The sequence below is a fragment of the Alosa alosa genome, chromosome 17 (assembly GCF_017589495.1).
Source record: "Alosa alosa isolate M-15738 ecotype Scorff River chromosome 17, AALO_Geno_1.1, whole genome shotgun sequence".
In the NCBI taxonomy this organism is placed as follows: Eukaryota; Metazoa; Chordata; class Actinopteri; order Clupeiformes; family Clupeidae; genus Alosa; species Alosa alosa.
In genome coordinates this window covers 4720266-4740844 of record NC_063205.1, presented here as the reverse complement: position 1 = coordinate 4740844, position 20579 = coordinate 4720266, and the positions used below count along the sequence as shown (strand labels likewise).

Genomic DNA, 20579 nt, shown 5'->3' with positions numbered 1-20579 from the left:
TTCACAAATTTTAAAATGAACTAGTTCAGTTCATAGTTCAAAATTATTTTGAACTAAGTTCACAGCTCCAAAAATTAACTAGTTCATAGTTCTTTTTTTCCATATGTTGCTGTGAGCTATTACAGCATTTCGCCATTGTTGCTTTAATGCTTTGTAGCTGTCCATTTAGTGGCAGCTGCAGCTTTCACCCCTACAGTATATTCTTCAGTACATTGTTCACAAAAGTTTGTGAAAACATGCACATTAAGAAGACTGCTTTACTATTGTAAAACATAATTACAATAGTTGCATTGTATGCTTTTGCATGGTTGCATGATGCTTGCATGAGAAATACTTCTCAAAACAACAACAATTATACTGGTGGCATTGTTTTGGGATGTTTCCCTAATGCAAGCATAATACACTGGTAGACAAATAGAAAAAATATGCTTTTTAATGAAATTTCATTTGAATGCCTGAATGTAAGGATTCAGGAAAAACAATACCAGAAACAATTGCAGAAACATTTTTTTCCTTTTCTGTCAGTACGCAGTTCCTTGATCAATTGTGCAGCAAATTATCAGACGAAGCACCGGCCATAATATCACTCCATGGCTCCGCAGACCAGCAGTGTCCACGTTGCGGACCGGTGCCGGTCCACGGCACGTAGTTTTGGTAACGCTGGCCTACATGCTGCTTTTTGTTCTGATGGCGCATGCGGCAGTGCAACACTGGTGGCTGGTGTTGCCAGATCGGGTGTTTTTTCCGCTACATATTAAGGCCTGTTTACGGTATGTTTTTAGCTGGGGTTTCGCCTGGAAGGCTCTATAGAAATCTAGCACCCTATTGAACGAAGTTAAACTGAGAGGGCGTGCCATTCACAGACATCAGAATGAACGAGTTCACAGTAACGTCCATCAGGCCGTAATACATTGCGTTCAGTTCACGTTCGCCCAAAAGATGAACAAGTTCAAGAACTATCGTTCAATGAACACGTTCAGGCACAACACTGCATACCACTAATACCAATGGTGGTTCTAGCTTGTATTGTTCTTGCTAACCCTCTCCTTCAGTCATTTGGACCATTTAAAATGTTGTAGAGTATTATACAAATCTCTACAGATATATACAATAATGACACCAAAAAGGAGTAACAAATACAAACAACCTCTAAATGCAAATAAAGAAGAGAACGTTATATAAACTTCAGTCCCATAAATCCCATCATGCTCTATTCGACAGATCCCTCCAGGGCGGGGAGACCTAAGGTCAGCCTACCTTCACCCTCCTCCCCATCTCGTAGGCCTACTTCTGAGAGGGAGGAACACCTTCCCAGAAAGTAGCCTGCCTAGCGCACTAGAATCAGGACAGCCACTCTAACAAGGTTAATTGACCCACATGGTGACATGATTTCAAGGATGTGACGTACAAATGAGTGAAACAACAATTCCAGTTTTATGCGACCGCCCCATACTGCTTATGGCAAAACGCCACCCTGGGCGACTGCCCATGTTGCCTATAGACCCTTTCACCAATAAAAACAAAAACAATGCTTGAACGTTCTATTTGGTTCCCAATCTACTTCCTCTACTTCAAGCATTGTTTTTGTTTTTATTGTTGAAAGGGTCTATACCTAGATACACAACTGACTAGCGCATTTACAGTAAACAGCATTTAAATCATGTCCAGAGCTTCCCACTGGATCAGATCTCTGTCAGCGCAGTGCAACACCCATTATCACATGCAAGCCCCTTGACAGGACCAGGATGTTTCTACTGCTACAGTTTCTCCTTCCAGCCCATCACACACAAGACTAGCGGCTCGAAACTTCCCTGTGCTGTTCTCACCGTCTGAGGCCCTCTCCAGTACACTGACCAGCGCAATGTCATTAGAGGACAATGCTGCGCTGCGAGCCAGATAGCTCGGAGCCTCGGTCATTAGCGCTTTCGCCTTGACAATATTTTATATTTGTGCCAGCACTGTGGCCAAGCAAGGCATTTGATGTGGGCGGGCTTCTCTGTCCCCTAGGAATGCTGGGCCCCTTTCCCTACACGGGGACACCTCTGATCCGCCTGCCCAGGATGCAACTGTCCCCACGCTGATAAAGGACAAGCTTGAACCACCCAGGATGCACCTGGCCCTCTGTTGATAAAGAAAAGCGGCTGGATCTCGCTGCATGCCACGTGGGGCAGGGGCCAGCGAGGAGATCATGGCAGCGGGTAAATATGGCCCCCGTCAGGCAGGCAAGCCTAGACACAGCCTTGATGTGTCCCGTCAACTCCATCCGTTCTCCAGAAAGATAGGCCCCTGCTGCCCCCCATACGCACCTCCAAAATTAGACCCGGAGGATTGATTACCAGCGCTTTGAGTCCAGCAGAGAGGAGTGAGAGGCCCAGGCGCTTATCAAATCCTTCAAGCCAATCCGCAGCTGTCATGGGAACTTCATCAAAGTCATTCTCTTGCCCCCATGATTGCGATCTGTTTCATCAACTCAACTCTCCAGGCCCTGAGAGAGCGATATTGCAGGAGGTGCCTCTCATCGATTACCTTTCCAGGGCCACAGCCAGTCTTCATTCCATGACAGTGCAGCAGCTGTGAAGACCTCATGTTGACTTGGGGATGGGCAGAGAGAGAGGAGTTACGGGACGGAGTATCGCTCCAACGACCGTGTTTTTCTATCTTCCTCCTCCTCCTCCTCCTTCTCCTCTTCCTCGACAGACCCGCTCACCTTTTGAGATGGTTTGAAAGTGTTTGTGAACTCATTTCAGAGCTGTAATTATACCTGTGCGCAGACTGCACCTGAAATGTCCCTGGAGAGTGAGCGAGGACAGACGTGGGCCCGGCTCAGCCCACTGATTACTGCTGCATGGTCACGCCTCAGTGGCCCAGCACCGTCACTGATTGAGAAGGGAATAAACTCTGGATCAGATGTTTCTGTTTTAGGGAGGGGTAGAGAGGATTTAACTCTTCCCCAGAGGCCTCCACAACAGCATATTTAGGAGACAAAAAATATGCATATGATCCTAATGCTTTGAAATGGGATAAATATCCCCACAACACCAGAGGTAGGCATCCTGGCAGGGTGAATGTACAGTAGATGTCTTAATGGCTGGCGTGTCTTTTTGACTGATTATTTTGGATTCGGTAAAATGTTTGGGATTTGAGGTAAATGTTGCATGCCTGAGGCAATGACTTAATACTGCACAGCTCATCATGGCTCCATATCTTCCACATCAGACTGAGGGCGAAAACAGTCTCCTGTATCAAAAACGATTGACCGAGGTGTATAGATTTTTATAAAGCTCGCACAAACCTGGAGGCATCGGGCGAGACATCATTTTTGTGATTGAGCTCCTGCACTGTGAAAAGAAAAGCCCATGAATTTGAATAGCTTTCCCATCTCTAAGCCTGTCCAACACAGATGTGGTGTCCAGTTGCTGTAAACAGTGGCAGTGGAGCCCTGGTCACACTCCCGCGACTCCGTGGAGAATGTCTCGGGGAGGGTGGGACTTGTTGGGCTGGTCGGAGGAGCCTGCCAGGCACCCATGATCCCAGCACAGATGGAGCTGCTGCCACGCTCCACTGCAGATCTCCTGCCAAGCAACCAACCACATGACAAGGGAGAGGAGATTTGCATACAAATGTCCTTTTTAAAAAGGAACTCCACACATCAGCACTTTTTTTTTCATATTTTTTATGGTCATTGCTCATAAATAAATAAATCAATAAGTACACATAAGCAAGGGCAGCGTATGCGCATTTGTGGCAGAAAATCTCTGTGCTCTGTATGTAAATTGATGGTGCTCCCCTGAAATATAAACATCATCACCCTCCAACCATTTTCAGTTCACTTGATGCAAGGACACTACCTAGCCGAGCTCTGGCCGTTTGATGATGCAGCCCTGAGCATTATTCTCACACGCAAACCCGGCCAACCATTGGCCAGACGTGAAAGGTACTTCATGGCTTTAGTCAATGTGGCCACAGACAAATTAGGAGAACATGATGCCCCCTTTGACTGCAGAGAGACTCCAGGACACCAGAGACACCATTTGTGTCCCTCGACCAGTGTGTGCCTGCTTATGAATGGAGGATGATAGAGGGAGAATATGTTTCATGAATGTGTTGCATGTGGCCCACCTTGACTCGCTGCCATCAGACTGGCACCTCACCGAGCTGAAGTCGGAGTGACCTTGGAAGCGCTCGGTGCTCAGATGGCACATGTGTGCTGCAGACAGTAAATCCTCTCTCATGCAGGAGGCAGGAGGAGACATCTAACAGCTTTCCCTCTAACACACCCACCCTTTCACACACACAACACACACACACACACACACACACACACACACACACACACACACCACTAATCAGAGAACCTCAGAGATTGTTTACGTCCCATCATACTGTATCCTCTCAGGACAGGCGGGCATAATGAATTCCTTGCTAAGGCTAGGGTGCATTCGTGCTGGATAATATCCTCGCTCACATCCACAGGCATCCACCACAGGATCCGTCTGAACACTAAATCACCTCCTCGGAGCATCACAGGCATATTTGGTGATGTTTTTTTAGGTTTATTCTTAGAGGTCCGGTGCGCTTCGCATTTGCCTGATGATGGCTTATCAGTGGCTGACGGTAAAGTCCTGGCAGTGTAAACCTGAAGGCCACATGTTTATTGAGTAATTGAAACCGAGAAATGTGGCTGTGAATTCAATACGAGCTGTCAATCATGACGCCACAGTGATACAGTTACTGGCAGCTCAGTGCCCTGTCAGACATCACGAAGAAATTACAAATCAACAGCATGTTATCCAAGCCAATGCAATCTCAGTGACCTCAATCCTTCGGCAAAATAGCTTCGCTATGCCCAAGCATTGATTTTTTTTTTATTATTATTATTACTATTGTAGAGTGCGGACACCCTCAGCTAGGTAATCATTGTATTTATGATTTCATTGTTTTTTTAAAAACTCTGAACCCTTTATGGTGGCTATTGGGTGTGGAGCTTATTTTTATTATCTTGTTAGCTCTAGGACTACATTTTCAAGTTCCTATTTTCCCCTCACAAGATTTCTTTTTTTTCTTAATAGCATCGCTTCTTCAATAGTTCCCCATCATCCAGCTCATTTTGAAAAGATATCCCACGCCCCCATGCATTATGTATTGGTATAGAAATGAGGTATTTTGGACTCTCACAGGCGGCTTTATCTCCGCTCCCATCGCACTATCATGTGCTCCTGCATGCGTTGTCTCTCAGGAGGTAAATCTGAATGTTTTCACTTCTGCTGGGCTTATGCGTCTTTATCACGGAGAGGCAGGGAGCCATCTTATCATGCAGATCAGTGAGTCCTCTTGTTTTCTCACTCTGATTTGCATATTGATATTTTCCCTTTTCTGTCTTCCTTAAATGTCTGCTCACCTTGTGCAGCCTGCCGCTCCTCACCGACTGCTCTGCATTCTGAGTGGAGAGACTCTGTTGTTAGCTGGGCATTAGTATAGATTTTCCCTTTTCTAATCTCCTGCCTCAGTGACTTTGTCTAAGGAAGTCTATATATTTCCCATCTCATACTGTCCCAGTGTGTTGCCACGTTCACACCTGCCTACCACGTGGCTGTGTGGTACAGACACCATCCAAGAAGCAGTTTGAGGTGGCAATGTTACAGTAATTGTGTGACTATATCTAAATCTAAATAATTACAATTTATTACAAACTCTAGTTATTCATGGACATCTAGTTATTCATAAACTTTACTGAAGAATTTAAATATTGTATATTTTACCGGTAAATTCAATCCTTGCTTTAGCTGCATACTATCGGTCTGTATACTTAAAGTATACAAAAAGTCCACATGAAAGTCCCTAAAGGCATTTTAAAGATGCTCCAAGCCAAAGGCTGTGTAACAAAAGCTGTGTCTAATGGTTGCAGTGGTGTAATATGCATGCTACTACTGAATAATATATTGTGCATTAAACATTGAAGTTTATTAGAAGATATAAGAAGCCAGATGAAAGATCTTGGAGACAGTGTTGTCAAAAGGATATGTACCATCCCAGCTTGAGAAAACTGTGGATAATTTCCAAAGGATATTCTTCATTACATCAGAGGCATAGGAAAGTCAGTGAAGCTAGAGGCTGTTTTTACTGATTCCTGGTGTTTGCAATTGAGTAAAACAGTCAATCCAGTCAAGGATTTACACTGTTGTTGCATTCAAATCTTGTTACTTGTCATATGTGATAGCTAAAATAATCTCCATTATTCTCTACATGTACAGCCAAGCAGTTCCCCCCTATTAAGCCATATAGAATATATTACTTTGAGTCAGTGAGAACAGGAATGGATGATGACTCACAGGTAGACTTCACTGCGTTGGACTTTGGGCTTTAACTATGAGAAAGGAGACAAGCACAGATATGGCCAAGTTAGGGTGCAAGCAATAATCTTTGCAGGTTTGTGGATGTGGACGGAGAAAGCAAACTTCACTAAAAGGCTTGTGGATCCTCCAGGGAAGGACTAAATGCCTGGATGAATGAGGGCAGGGGCCCAGCGGGGGGTAGAGCACCAAAGACTGAAGGATATCAATACCCCTGCTGCACTTGAAGTAGGACCTGGCATCATTTCACTGAATGGTGGGGTCATGCAGCTACTGAAGAACAGCAGCAAATCAAGCAAACCAAGAAAGAGACATCTATTGGGCAGAAGCCCAATGTGAAATGGCCGGGGGGCTCTAATCCTAAGGAATGGAGATCCATCAATGCTGATGTTAAAAGAATTTTGAAAGGATTGAAAGGGACAGTGGAGGATAAACTGAATCAAATGGGTGAGGTAATCTGTAACAACAGCATTGAAAGATATGGAGCCTGTCCAAAAGCAGGAAGGAGAGGGAAAGTCAACCCAAGTCAAGAAGGTTCAAATGAGAAGATTGGTTTGTTCAGGAGGCTGCTGAAGAAGCAGTAGAAAGGGTCAGTGAAGACCAGAGGGAAGGTCTGGAGTAATGCAAGCATAGATGAAGAGAAGACTTGCTACGCTAATGAGAGCGGAGCTCCTCAGGCTTCCACAAGGATCCCTTTACGTTTGTAAAGTTGGTTAGTCATAACTAAGGAGAAAAGTGGAAGTTTGACAATTATTGAAAAAAGTAAGGAGAATCTGCAACAGGTACATACAGACAATCAGAGACATGTGAATGTTGGGTTACCTGCAGACATACCTCCAGTCTGTGAGAGAGGGTCGCCAATGGATGAAGTCCTGCCTGGGTGGAAAGAGGTGCAAGAGGTTGTGCGTTGTGCACAAGCTGCATCCTCTCCAGGCCCGAATGGGATACCCCGCTATTTAAAGGACTCATTCTAAGTTAATGAGAATACCTCTATTTGTTGAATATGGTAATTACACACATATTTATGAATACTATATTCAAAGTATGTATACTATTATTTCGGTCTGAAGGAAAGATTTTCTTTAGCGTGGTAGCAAGGACATTGTTCTCCTATTTGAAGTCAAACATTTTGATTGATGTTTTGGTGCAGAAAGCAGGGACCTCAGTATTTTCTGGATGTTTGGAACACAGTAGTATGATTTGGCATCCATTTCAGACTGCAAAAACAGAAGGTCCTTTTAGATCTAGCAAATGCCTTTGTATCCATGCCTCACAGTCTGCTGTGGAAATTCTGCTACTTTCAGGTCCCTGAAAAGATCTCTGCATTAGTTAAGGCATATTTTGAGGATATTCAATTGTGCTTCAACACAAGTACTTATACCACATCCTGGCAGCATGTTGAGGTGGGTATCATGACTAAATGTACCATTTCACCATTGATTTTTACCATGACAATAGAGGTTATTATAAGGGCATCAAAATGGGTTGATGAAGGTGAATAGCTTCAAGATGGCTTCTGGCTACCTCCCATCCAGGCCTACGATGACGATACTGCTTCATGTACCCATTGGTGTATAATGCAGTTATTTGATTGGGGTGCCATGTTGTTAAAGTATAGGAGCATCATATAGAAAGGGAGTTTTCGAGTTACCAATGTCCAGCTTGGTGGAGGAGGTCAAATGTGCTAAGACCAGTCTGGAGATGACTCCTTAGTCTATGGATCTTTGTTCTTTGGTTAGGTGTTCAGGCTACCGTACTTGTAGTGCGTGTTGCACTGGGAAGGCGAGCCTTTACGGATCCCAGGCTATAACATGCGACTGCCACTAGCCAATCGTGCATTGTAGTTGAATCTAATGTGTCATGCTGTGTAATGTAAAGCAGTTTCACTCCTTTCCTGTGTATGTCTGAAATATGTTATTTCCAGTCATTTACAGTCATCTTTCAGAACTGCAATGAACAAAAGACCTTTGAGGGTTTTGTGATTTCTCAAATCATATCCACAAAATAGGACAGATTCACACAGGCATTTGCAGAATCACCCAAGTATATCTTACATGCAAGTACATATACAAGTACCCTAACCCTAATAGTCAACGATTTCATAAATCAGTTTCAGTATATTGGAATTCCAGACACTTTCTTTCATATCTATTATTATATTTACTTTAGAACAAGTGTATCATTTCAGGACATTCATTAAAGTCAAATAAATTGGATGTCACAATATTTGCATGAAAGGAATGCACACTGTTACCCAGCTTGACATTGATGTGTACCAGTTGCCCTCCTGAGAAATTACTGAAAAGCTTTAGCTTGCGTTGCTTTTGGGGAATTTTGAAAGCTGCAATACATGATTCAGCTTTCTCTCCCTATCCTGTGGGGCCTTCATGAGATGTGTGTAGGGTAAGCAATCATTGAGAAGTAGACCCATAAACACTATTTTGTGCATGCATCAAAAGTTTTGTATGCGAAGTGAAGTAATGGTGAATTGGTGAATGGTTTGAAGGATTACGCTGTAGAAATGTCTGATGGTGGTGGTGGTGGTGGGTATAACCTTGATGTTTGTAGTAAAGATTACAGAAGAAAATAGAGTTCTGTTTAGATTTGGATTTACAGTATGGGCTGTCTATTTGTCAAGTAAACTCATATTTAACTCACAGCTGTAAAGCAAAGTGCAAAAACATCTTCATTCGAATGTGGAACAGTCAATTGCCGTTGTCTATCCAACATTCTGTTCTTTTACAACACAGATGTGTCTCTTCCATGACCCAGAAGCAGTATGATCTCGAGGGTTAAAGAAATGCTCTTCATGACGCTGTCATTGAATTTATAATGTTACTATCGCTCCATTACTGAATACTGCAAAGATTTGTATTCAATTTCAAACCTTAAATATACATTCCTTACAGTAAGTCACCTGTTCAGACCCTAGTCCATCAGGCAAAGCTGTTCATCAACAATGTTGCTGTACAAAGCTTATGCTGCACATATATTATACACTATGGTTTATACTGTATATAGCTGGAAAAGCCACAGAAAACCCAGTTAATGTGCACATGGAACTACATAGTCATATTAATGTGATGATTTGTTCATTCACAAGTCAAGTGAACTAATATCCTAATATACCATGCGAAGAACCTAACCATGGTTCCTGTTGCACATTTATTGATTGATTAAATGATTCATTAAATGGTAGCACTTTCTTAAATCAAATCAAATTTCACAGCTTCTCCATTTCTTATACAAAAGAAAAATGCAACAGTGACTTCAAACATTGAGACTATACTGTAAAAAACTGCAGCATATGTTGCTTGTAAAATCAATTATGTTTTTTTTTATCATTAATAATGTAGCTGCTGTGTGTTATGTGTGTGTGCTGTGTTTAAAACTCAAACAAATATGATTTCTCTCATATCTTTATTTATTTTATTATTTGAATCGTTCATGGTTTGCCTCAGGTATGTGCTGGTACCATATTTAAATATAAAATCAGGAAATAGCAAATATGCTAAACATCAAAACTAAGATTTCTGGATCACTTGAGATATATTGTTGACATAGACCCTGCTTGACAAAAAATGGCAGTCAGGACACCGGTTGTTCTCCTGGGGCACCTCTGGCACTGAGCACCGGAGGAGTGAGACAGCAGCCACAGATGTTTAGAGCACAGGAGACACACACAAGTTTTGAAAGTTGGGACAGAGGTGTTGCCCATGTGTGTGTGTGTCATGCCTGTGAGATTTTGGACTGTGCCTTAAGGAGAGCCGATGGCTGAGGTGGCAGATATGTAAAGTGTTACCTGTCGATAAATAAACAAAGCAGACTACTTAATGGAAGCCTGTGTTCACAATATTTAATGTTGGCCACGCACTCTCCCCACCCTTAGCAGACAGCTTCAGGACAGGTCTCCGTTAATTGCTGTCATGTTGACTGATGGATCACATCGTGAGGAGGAGGCACAGGTCTGTCTGAAGAGAAATTAATGAAACATGGACACCCCTGTTGTTAACACTGGCCAGCATCAATAATTGACAACAATTCGCTGAAGTGGCAAGAGCAATGAGACAACGGGAAAGTTCTTGCACGTAATAATTGAATTAATTGGGCTTTATACACAAATTATATCTTTACATGCAATGTTGACATTTTTCTCTGCGCAGAATGGATCGTAGTATACAATAGACACAAATTGATATAAATTTGTTCATATCAATTTGTAGTATAATTAACAGGATTTCTCTTAGTAAACACCTGTCTGTCTGTGTGTGTGGGGGGTGGGGGCGGGGGCGTCATATCCATGATGAGTCAGGCATAAATTTACTTGAAAAAGTATATTTATTTGGGTCCATAAACCCATAAGCACATGTCAAGCTGACACATGCACATGCCTTTAACTGATGAAAGGCCCCTACTGCACAGCCTATACACCATGTTAAATTACTAGCCCAGTACAGGTGAAATCAGATTAAGTCAATGTACTTGTATTCTCCATGCAACCAGCTGATAATCATCGCAAGCATGCACAACATGAGAGTCGTTATTAGAAACCACCGGGAAAGGAACACTTATAGACGATGAAGTCAGTTAACGGTAACGTTAATCTTATTAGTGCCTTCAAGAATTGCCCTTCACTCACACCCGCCTCCTCAGTAGCTCGAGGAGACATATTTTGGGGGTGTGACGTCACTAGGAGAGCGAAGAGAAAGTCGCGTCTGTAACTGCGGCTGTTAAGAACAGGGGCAAGTCCGAGGAACTGACAGAGGCGCTGGCGGAGAAACTGGTTCGCCATTAACTTCAACCTAACCGTAGGCGAATTCGTAAAATCGAGAGACTGGATCTGGACAGATTTTCCAGTGCTCACGAAAACGCGTTGGATGCGTTTTGGGAGCCCGGAGAAAACGCGAGGATTTTTCTGGCTTTTCTGAAGACGTTTTCAAGTATCTTCTCTTGGCGGACAAATGTTACTGATGTAACGCGTTAAATAAATAAACCAGTTGTGTAGGCCTATTTGGCTATTTTTGCCGAAAACAGTTTCTTAAGAATATACTAGTGAGAGAGCTGCTGCAAAACGATATGATGCTGCAACCAACCCCTTATCATCACACGAGTTCAGCATAGTACTGTGTATGCCACGACGAGTGCCCATCAACACACCGCGTCCGCAGGCTGCAGTTAAAGAAGGAAAAGGCTCCGACGGAATTGCGAATTCTTCTGATGGAAAAGTGAATAAAATTTCTTCACTTGGGCGCCCGGGGATTTTATTGTCCCTCTTTGATTTTTGCCTATTCACATTTTGCCTCGTTTTATTGACTGTAAAAGACGGGATCATTTCCTCCAGTGCATTGACTGTGCGTTGACTGGTGTACCCCGAACGCCCTCTTTGCACAATTACGGAAGGGATTTTTCGTGTTTTTCTTCGCCGGGGTTTTCTTTTGTAAATAAGTCGCTGCATGGGAGCAGAATGGAAGACTGGTTTTCCCTCTGAAGACCGCTGGCTCTGCTCCCCGGCTGTTTGAATTTCTCGCCAGAATGCAGCTTCTCAGAGTTGCGTGGGCTTTAGCTGGAGCGGCAGTTTGCTGTTTTGTCATTCTTTTGATCCACTCACGCTTCTTGAAAGAAGGTAATGGGGTTTTACTTGCTCTGCGCTATCTTAACTGTAGTAATGTGTCTTTTGTGCGTCACCTGTCGTTCCTGGGTGGTAGTTTCTGTTCTCTTTTGCATGGACATTATGCTATATCTGATAAGATTGTATCGCCGTAAACACGTCACTTGCGCCAGAGTGCGCAATCAACATCTCTGCTGTAGCTTATTTTAACCTCTTTCACGACGCGATAAATGTGGTGCTATAAAACGAAGTAGTCTAGGTGCAATTCCTTAACTGGCGGGCGGCATCTTTGCGTTGTTTACCGGTAACCTTGATGGAAACAAATGAATAAAGCGCAGATGACCAACATCGGCTTATTATTATTATAATTATTTCAGCACGCATTTGGAAAAATTAAAATATTTTGTTCGCAGGAGCGTGTGCGCTTCAGAGTGGATGAGCGATGTTGTGAGAGAAAGTGATTTGTAGTTGTTGTCTTCAATAGATGGCACTAGAGTCTAGCTTAAGGGTAACGGCGGGGTCAAACTGTAATTATTTCCTCCCATTAACCACAATTCTTTTTGTCATTCCACTGAATGCGAGACTGATTAAACACTCTGGGACCAGCTACAAATTTAAGCTGTAGTCATAGGGCATCACCTCGTCACCTTGACATGCTCTATAGACAACCAATTTGTTAAGAAAACGATATCTAGGCCTATGGCTTAATATGATATCAACATGTTACCATCAAAACATCTGCTCCCACAAAATAAAAAAGAGACAATGACATTTTCAAATGATCAATTTTATCACTGTCATTCAGCTAAATGGCACATAATAAATTAACCTCTCATGATTTACAAGGGCAAATACAATCAAAATGTTTTTTGATATTTTTTTTGTTGAGAAATGGCCACCCAAAGCATATACTTTAAATTTTGTTTTGTTTAAGATGTGCTATAAAATACAGTACACAGGGAAGGCCAAAGAGAATCCTGCGTATGCCCCCCGTGCAGTTCCTCTTCTCATGGCAAGTCCACTGCTCTCATAAGTAATCTAACGTGGCTGTTTGTGTGCCTTGGGGGGAACAAGTGTGTTTTGCTTATGGATGAGGCAGGAGGTCAGCGGGTTGCAGTGCTCTGTGGTGGACACTGTGGCCCCTCTCCTCCGTCACGTCTTCAGATGCAGGTCAACCTGTAGCAAGCCCTCCCCCTCCACCTTAGACCCAACCAAGACAGCTAACCTTAGATGTCAACTGAAAGAGACCTTTTCAGAGGCACTGCCCATTTGACAACCCTTGGCTAAATGGCCAAGTAACTAACAAATGAAGTGATGGTATAAAATGTGACTTCATGAAATGTAGGAAGCTGAGCAGACATGTATATTACTAGAAAAGACATTGTCAGCTAGTGTGAAATGCCTATGATACATTTGCCAAAAGCCTTCAGCGTTAGTAACTTTCAGAAGCAACTATGCTCATCGAAGGCACCCATTTATACAACTTCACACAAACCCATTTATACAAATGTCACACAAACCTCAGTGCAAACAGTGAAAAAAGTTGTGTCACTCACAGTCAAACATCCCATTCCATTTACTGTTTGTCTGCATTTGAGTATTTTTTATTTTATTTTACAATTTGATGTCACAAATCAATTAAATTATATTCCAAATGTAATCTATCATCATTTGTGCAATTTGAACATTTGTGTGGGAATATATTTATACTAATTTTTAACCTGGCAAGTGTCACCTCTCTCTTTGTTAACACACACACACACACACACTTTTCCACACATTTTCACACTTACATTGAGGCCAGCTACAGTATATATATATATATATATATATAGCATACATGACGTTCTCACAGACAGATGAAGGTCATAACCCGTAGCAGACAGTGTTTTGATATTTATGCTGGGTGTAATTAAAACCCATTAAGAGAAAATAATTAATGCAGATCAAGTCAGCATCCAACTCAATCTTCAGGGCAGGCATATGGAATGGCTACAATGTCCCTTAAAGCTGTATATTTCTCCACACATACAGTACAGTATAGCAGGAAGAAAATGGATTCTTTGGTCTTATTATCCCTTTTCAGGATTTCTTTTCACCAGATGGTGGTATTAATATATTGCGCATTGTAATTCAACAAACAGTAGAACAACAGCAGAATTAATTATGTAGTTAGCTCCAGAGATTCAGTGAAAGTTACACTGGAATGAAACCATTGTTTCCCCCTTCTCAAACCTCATCCAACATGAATATCTAAAATTATCCTGGTCCAAAAATAAGAGAGGCACTTTGAAGAAGCCTTGAGGATCTTTACATCAATGTGGCACTGCTGACCTTTCCTCACTTTATAACAAATTGGATATTTTGAAATGAATGGGACTTACTACATCAGTTTGTTACTATGTTGGTATTTAGCCGGCCTTATTGAAAGTGACATTTATCACAAACAAGCTTTTACTTGCCCTTGCTGCATGGCCTCGGCTCTGAAAACGTTGGTTTCAAAGTAGACTTTGGAAATCATAACCTTTGCTCCTGTTGTTCTCTCCTCCTGTACGTTTGCTCCCACTCGAGCTTATAGACTGACTGATGACAGCCCCCGATGCCTAGGAGAGCCATCCTGAGGGGGTGTTTGTTTGACTCGGTGAGATACTGATTGCCTAATTGTGGTTAATGTGCTGGAGAACTGTGGTTGCAATTCCAGCGAGATGGTCATGTGGCTTACAGATGGTGTGACTTATTCATCAGCAGCCCTCCTCCAAAGACACTTAAACCTGCGGAATGGAGGGATTTGGCAATTTTGCCCTTGAGTACTGCTTCAGGCTGAAGTGACATAAAGATAATACTTGCCATATAACGTTGTGGTAATAATTGTGTGTGTAATACACCTCTGCACGCAGATGCAAATGGGCTCAGCATCACTGTGGTGTAAAATCCTTTATTTTGTCCAAGTCCCAGCAACCTGGGGAGACAAAGCTCTTCGTCAAGGACCACTGCAAAAGAGCTCAAAGGCTCCAAAAGGATGCTCTCGCTCGGTGGGTGTGCTGAAGTAGCAGGAGGTTTTTACATGTGGGATCACATTGCCGATTGTCGGTTATGTTGTTTATGTTGGAATTCTTTGCCATAGCTGGAAATTCCAGGAACAGTGTTGAACAGGAACAGGAACAGTGTTCCAGAGCTGAGGCTTTGTCCCAGAGGTTAGAGGCTGGAGGGTCATTTGTCTAATCGGCTGTCAGCGAGTGGGAGGGCGATCTTCTCATATCAGCATTTTCTACCGGGGGGAGGAGACCAGGCGATGCTCTTGCTGCATTGGCAAGATATCACTCATTACAATTTAAAAGGTTGCTGTTCAATTTCTCATAAACAAGGTAGATCATGTTGTGAATGCTACGCTCACACAGTGAACCTCCACCTCCTCTAAAGAGCTAAAGTTCTTAAGTTCATGGCCCTTCATTCTCTGGCCATAGTTCCTCATTCTTGTTGCATTGCCATTTGATTCAGGTAAAGGCCTACTTTAGCTCTCCCATGTTGTCTACAAAAACATGCTGCATTATACTGCATGAAGTGTCCATCTGTAGGCTACATTATGGTGCAAAGCAGTCACCTTCTATCTCTTGTGCCTGAGATGAATTATGGCGGTTTGAAGAGCATCCTGCAGAAGAACAAAATAACCTTGATGCAGTTGATTGTCCCACTTAAAGTTTCATGCCATTACTGCAAGCTTTTTAGGAACAATAAACTTAATATAATCAGGGCCAGAGCACTCTGGAATGAGGTACATGTCCTTTTTAGTAGGAGGCATAATAGAGGCATTATCGATCACAGCCTGGACTAAACTCCTCTCCTCCATGCAGGCTTGTTCCTGAGGTTATTTGGTGGTGATCATTATTTTTGTTGGAACAACCTATAGAAAAACAACATCCGCTTTTGGCCTAAGCCTGGCTCCACAACATGATTGTTATCCTTATTTTCAATTGAAAAGGAATTAAAGGCAATGGCATTTAATGAATATCTTATAACACTGAATGTCACATCGCCTTAGCTTCACATCCTTGAATAAATTGCATGCTGGCCACAATTTAATCCTGAACCCGTGCTATGGGAAGATGGTTCTCCCACTTGGAGAAAAAAGAGAAATGAGAAAAGGCAATAAACCTTTCTCTGACAGATATTCATTTGCTTTCTAATTTCATTGCTGATTATAACGGCCGGAGATGCTGTTGTCCCATGGACGTTAGTCATGGGAAGAAAGTGACAAATCTTTAGTGCATGATCAAAGACTCATATGGCACCGTAATCAGCCTCTTTCCAACAAATAAGTGCAAAATGAAATGAGATTCCACAGCCGTTTCACAGTGCAGACGAGGTAATCATGTTCCATGTAATTCGTTCATTTGAAAACCATGTTAATTCTGAAATAGCCAAAGTGGCACCGTTTCCTGGTCACACGGAGATGGAGAGAGAGCCAGAAGGGTTTACTCCATCATACTGCTCCAGCCAAGATAGGGAAAGAAATTCTCCTTGAATATTGTTAATGTCATGCAGCCTTCAGCTGGAAGATACTTATCCATCAATCTATTTCACTGGTGGGGTCTTATTAAGGACTTAGAGAGCCAAGCATGGCAAAGCAAGCCTGGATACCTGATTGTGAAGGATCAAGGAGAACAGAAAGGACCAGGTCCAAATGATTTTTGTCTCTGATACCTGTAGCTGTGATGGGAAGAGCAGAGAGATGACATTACTCTTCCCTGTTGACTATGAATCTAATAAACCTATTAAGTAATTGCTGTTTGCATTAGATTTGCCTGTTAGTTATGGGGAAAACGCTTTTGCCTAATTATCACTGTTTGTAGTTGAAATTGTTTCTAAATTAGGGAATTATTCATATTGGTAGGAGGGCTTTCAGATCTGACCACATTATGAAAGTGAAAGAAGTGTACAGTTGGTGTGATGAAACAGCGGTTTCTTGAATATTTCATCACCTTCCCAGAGCTTTCACTCTCTTGATGTAGCCTGCTCTTACTGACTGATGCCATTTGGACAGCTAATATCCACTCACATGGTCACAGTCTAAACCTGTCATTGGTCACCCGGTTGCTTAATATTTGATTTGGCATGTTAAGTATATGTGTATAATTTACGTGAAACTGAGTGGATGTTAGTTCACTCATTCTGCCTCGGCCCCCTCAGTCCTCAGACAACATTGACCCTGTCCCCATGTCCGCAGGAGTGACCTCAAAGATTTCACAACTCTGTGGCTATCCCAGGGCTAGATTGTGAATCAGAATGTGAGATATCTGTGCCACACAGCATAGGCAAAAGCCAACTTCATATTTTAATAATGATATTTATATAGCAAATGAAATATGCCGGGCTTGCAAATTTGCCATGCTGAACAGACAATAAATTATACCTTGTGCTCCACACAAGCCCAAGGATAATATCACACCCAATGAGATGAAAGAAACAGGGCTTGTGGGATCCAGAAGTGAGAATGCCCTTGCTTAAATCAAATGGGAAAGGGAAACAATCGCATGTAGGTCCTGTCAGAGCGATTTACCTCAAGCATACATTATGCCCCGCACCAGCTCAGAGCTGTGCAATGGGGTCACCCTGTAAACACACACCTTTACCTAAGCTTGTGGATCCATGTTTGTCTCCCCCTTTCTAACTCACATTTGTTCAGATATCACACACACACACACGCACGCACGCACACACACACACACACACACACACACACACACACACACACACACACACACACACACACACTTTAGTGTTACATTATAGAGCCTTTACACTGAAGTTGAAGCTGTTTTTAGAATATATATATAAATATAAAAAAATATGTAATAATTAATATATAAATATAAAAATCTATAATAATTAATATATAATTTAATTTATTATTTATTTTGTATATAATTTAAAATGATATACGGATTAAAAGTAGAAATAGCTCATGATCAAAAATGTTTACTCAACCTTGGCAAAAAAACAAAAACTAAAAAAAAAAAACATGTGAGATGAGCTCAATGTCCTCAGCATAGCTCAGCAGTAAAGCAACCTCATGGCATCTCCTATACGCATATCACATTACCATAGCAAAGAAGGTTTGTCAAAGCTCTCACATTTCCTATATGGTTTGCTTAGAAAGCAACACTTTATATCTTGGCTTGTCTGTCTTGGAGCCTGGCGCTTGCATTACATGATGGATTCACATTGATGTATGACACCAAGGACATGTTGCCTCAGATGGACATAAAAAATGACCAGGAAGAAAATGCTGCTGTCCATTCGGAGCGTCAGTCCCCCGTAACTGTGAGACAGAGGTGCCGGTATGATGTCCAGATAGACGGCACTAGTACAAGACAGCACCGAGAGCTCCACTAATAGTTTGTGAAGGGCAAGCAGAGCTTTGTGATGTGTCCAACCCAGGTCGTACCCCTGGGCTAAATTGCAGTGCTAATTGATGGACTTGAAACCGTTGCAGAGTGCTGCAGCGTGCAAAGTTAAAGAGGTGCTGTTGGTGGAAATCTGTCAGGCCATAATTAAATAATTGGCACAAGTGGTTCCACATGGGTTCATCGCTTTGTGAGACTCTACTTTCCCATCAGTACCAATAACGGGACGGCTAGCCGACTGATAGGCTGATCTTTGGCTTGTAAGAGCAAATTAACTGAGCAGTCACGTTGACAACAGACCCAGCAGACAGGTCACAAGGCCCGTGCCAAAGGCATGACTGGTCAAGAAATGAGTCCATTTCGAGCCTTTCCCTACCTTTTCTTTTTCTTTTCTAGTTCTTTTTTTTTAAGAATATGCAGTTCTTTCAAACACAGTTCTTTTTGGAAGGTTGCCATGGTGATACATTCTTATTAAAAAAAATAGTTTGGTGTGTGTGTGTGTGCATGTGTGTGTGTGTGTGTGTGTGTGTGTGTGTGTGTGTGTGTGTGTGTGTGTGTGTGTGTGTGTGTGTGTGCGTGTGTGTGTGTGTGTGCGTGTCTTTGTGTTGTAGCGGGGTGGGGCGGAGGGCTTGTCTAGTAAATGACGAAAACGATTGGCTGAGGCATAGCCCAAGTGGGAAGCAGAGAACGGAGATTTCTCTCTGAGGTCTTCCGACACAGACTGGCTATAATATCACAAGCCATGGCTGGGCTGAGCCTTCTCACAGGAGGACACACACAGTGGTTCTCCACTAAAGCAGCTGTTAATTACCAGTCCTCCAATGGCCTGATAATAACAGCCTCTTATTTGTGGACTCAGGCTTAAGAGTTGCTAAATAATTACCTGAGCCTTTTGTTTACTTGAGCAACCCTGCCGCACAGACACTGACGAGCATCTGTGGCCATTTTACTGAGGGGTTGGCTTCTAATTATCCTGATGAAATAGTGTCCAGAGACACTGTGTGTGTGCGTGTGTGCGTGTACGTGCGTGTGTGTGTGTGTGTGTGTGTGGACCATGTGGGCATATAAAGGTGAGGAGGCAGTGGTGTATTATGAGAGAGAGAAAGGTGAATATGTGACAGTGAGGCTGTAGTGTGTGTGTGTGTGTGTGTGTGTGTGTGTGTGTGTGTGTGTGTGGCATATGAAGGTGAGGAGGCATGTGACAGTGAGACTGTAGTGTGTGTGTGTGTGTGCGTGTGCGTGCATGTGTGCATGTTTGAGTTTGTGTGTGTGTTGGGGGGTGAGGAGTGTGAGAGTGTGAACAGAGGCAAATGCTGGAAGGCTAAATGTAAGGCTACCATACAACAGGCAGTAATGAGCACAGACAGAGAGGGAGGGAGGGAGAAAGAGAGAGAGGGAGGGAGAGAAAGAGAGAGCGAAGGAGGGAGAGATCGAGGGAGGGAGAGAGAGAGAGGGAGAGGGAGGGAGAGAAAGAGAGAGCGAGGGAGAGAGAGGAAGAGAAAGAGAGGGAGGGAGAGAGAGAGAGGGAGAGAGAAAGAGGGAGGGAGAGAGAGAGGGAGGGAGAGAGAGAGAGAGGGAAAGAGAGAGAGAGAGAGAGAGAGCGAGGGGGAGGGAGGGGGAGAGAAAGAGAGAGAGGGAAAGAGAGAGAGAGAGAGAGAGAGAGAGAGAGTGAGGGGGGGAGAAAAAGAGAGAGAGAGGGAGGGAGGGAGAGAGAGAGAGAGAGGGAGAGAAAGAGAGCGAGGGAGAGAGAGGAGAGGGAGAGAGAAAGAGAGAGGGAGGGAGAGAAAGAGAGAGCGAGGGAGAGAGAGGAAGAGAAAGAGAGGGAGGGAGAGAGAGGGATGGAGAGAAAGAGGGATGGAGAGAGAGAGGGAAAGAGAGAGAGAGAGAGAGAGAGAGAGGGAGAAAAAGAGAGCGAGGGAGAGAGAGGGAGATAAAGAGAGAGAGAGAGAGGGAGGGAGGAGAGAGAGAGGGAGGGAGAGAAAGAGAGGGAGGGAGAGAGAGTGGGAGGGAAAGAAAGAGAGAGAGGGGGAGAGAGAGGGAGAGAGAGAGGGAGTGAGAGAAAGAGAGAGGGAGGGAGAGAGAGAGAGAGAGAGACCAAGGGAGAGAGGGGGGAGGGGAAGAGAAGCATGGCTGAGGTTCCCCCGGTTACCGTGGAAATATAGATAAGCTTGTTCCCTCTCTTATTCTCATAACAGGGTCTGCATCAGTGTGACGCGC

General features: G+C 43.2%; 1 protein-coding gene across 3 annotated transcripts in view; it reads left to right on the top strand.

Moving 5' to 3' along the window:
- Nucleotides 1-20579, top strand: part of tafa5a (TAFA chemokine like family member 5a) — a 66733-nt gene that overhangs the window by 11894 nt on the left and 34260 nt on the right. The window contains exon 1 of one of the 3 annotated variants that reach the window (XR_007196299.1): nucleotides 11098-11973. The exons of the other annotated variants lie outside the window; for them this stretch is intronic. The gene's annotated coding sequence lies outside the window, so the exon portion shown is untranslated. Of the gene's footprint in view, nucleotides 1-11097; nucleotides 11974-20579 lie in introns of those variants that run through there. 3 annotated transcript variants of the gene reach the window in all.